Source organism: Callospermophilus lateralis, unplaced genomic scaffold, assembly GCF_048772815.1.
Source record: "Callospermophilus lateralis isolate mCalLat2 unplaced genomic scaffold, mCalLat2.hap1 Scaffold_2940, whole genome shotgun sequence".
Taxonomy (NCBI): Eukaryota; Metazoa; Chordata; class Mammalia; order Rodentia; family Sciuridae; genus Callospermophilus; species Callospermophilus lateralis.
Genome location: NW_027513599.1, coordinates 109,361 through 111,231, shown reverse-complemented (window position 1 = coordinate 111,231; position 1,871 = coordinate 109,361). Strand labels below are relative to the sequence as shown.

At 40.8% G+C, this 1,871-nt stretch overlaps 1 non-coding gene across 1 annotated transcript; it reads left to right on the top strand.

Moving 5' to 3' along the window:
• Positions 1-665: 665 nt before the first annotated feature.
• Trnaa-cgc (transfer RNA alanine (anticodon CGC)) lies at positions 666-738 on the top strand. The gene has a single exon. It is a non-coding gene; the product is annotated as a tRNA-Ala (tRNA).
• The last annotated feature ends 1,133 nt before the right edge of the window (positions 739-1,871 follow it).

Genomic DNA, 1,871 nt, shown 5'->3' with positions numbered 1-1,871 from the left:
ATTTTGTGTGTATCCATTTGGCATTCTACCTTGATTGGCAATTCTTTAAAGAGAAAGCTTACATCACAAACTTTTTTATGTCAGTGACAGATTCCAGTATGATCCTAGCTTCATATCAGATTTCCAGAGGGTAACTACTAAGTCAAGGACTAGCCAGATTCTTTTCCTGGAAACAAAAGGTCAGAGAATGTCTGTTTAAGGGCAACCCCTAGAGAGACACCACAAGAGAAGCTGACGTTGAATCCCAATTTCCTCTTTGCATGTAACTCTCTGGTCTGTGGTGTAATCATCAGACAACTGGGAATTCAGCTCTTTTGTCCATAATGCTTCTTCTCTAACATTCTGAAATATCTTTTCACCAAAAGAATATAGATATTGGCTGGGTGCAGTGGCACACACTTGTAAGCCCAGCGGCTCAGGAGGATCTCAAGTTCAAAGCCAGGCTCAGCAACTTAGGGAGGCCCTAAGCAACTCAACTAGATCCTGTCTAAATAAAAAATACAAAAAAGGGCTGGGGATGTAGTTCAGTAGATAGGTGCCCCTGAGTTCAATCCACAGTACCAAATAGATAGATAGATAGAGAGAGAGAGAGAGAGAGAGATAAATAGATAGATGGCTGTTGTCTTGTAGTCTAGTGGTATGATTTAAAGGTGTCCCCCATGGCTTGGGATATAGCTCAGTTGGTAGAGTGCTTGCCTCGCATGCACAAGGCCCTGGGTTCAATCCCCAGCACCATAAATAAATAAATATAAAATAAAGGTGTCCCCCAAAGTTGGAAACTTAATCCTCCATGCAACAATGCTGAGAGATGGGACCTTTAAGGGATGACAGATCATGAGGGCTCTGCCGCTATGGTGGGACTGGTTTCATTAACACCAGAGTGGCTTAGTTACAAAAGCAAGATCATCACTCTCACTCACTGTCTCTCCCTTACCATCTCACTTTCTGCCATGGGGTGACACCAGAAGAAGGCCTTTGCCAAATGCCAGCACTTTGATGTTAGATTTCCAGCTTCTAGAACTATGAGAAATAAACTTATTTTCCTTGAAAATTACCTAGTCTGTGGCATTCTGTTATAGCAACAGAGAATAGACTAAGACATCTAGGATCCTTTTAATATTCAGAAAATCATTTTCTCTCCTTATACAAATAACATAACTCATCATCCTTTTGCAATATGTGTGTGTGCATGTCTATGTGTATTTCTTCTACTGGCCTTTAGTGGGAAAATATTAGAACAATTAATTTTTTCATCCAGCCTGCTAATTCTTCCTCCTACTCTCAGTCTTCTCATCAATTTAGCCTTTCCCACCCATTTTTGCCTTTTCTCCATGAAGGAGCAATGTTTTCACTTTTGAGTGTCATTTCATTAAATTTCTAAAGCATCCATCCTGCATCCCTGAATTAACTCTTGTCTGGGGGAAGCGTAAATGGCTTATCAGTGCATAATGTACTTTGTCCAAAAAAAAAAAAAAAAAACCTCCTCAGTGTAATATATAGTTCCTCCTTGTTTGGCTTGGGGGCATCAATTAATGTCAGAAGCCTGACAATTCCCTGAACACATCCCTTTGACTACGGATGCCGGGTGACATTTTCTGACATCTGGGCAATGTTTTTTTGTACGCGGCTCACTCCTCTTGCCCTTGATTTTTATGACATTCTGGTACTCACCGCCTCATTCCCTTCTCCTCCTGGGGACAAAGAGTGTAACAGAAGTGGACCCTGAGCAGATCAGACACCCTGTGGTGTACCTTTTCCTTCTTCCTTCCTTCCCTCCTTTCCTCCTTTTTTTTCTTTCTTTCTTTCTTCCTCTGTCTTTACTATAAGAACCTTACTCAGACTTGAAAAATACTAAAACTATACTATTTTAC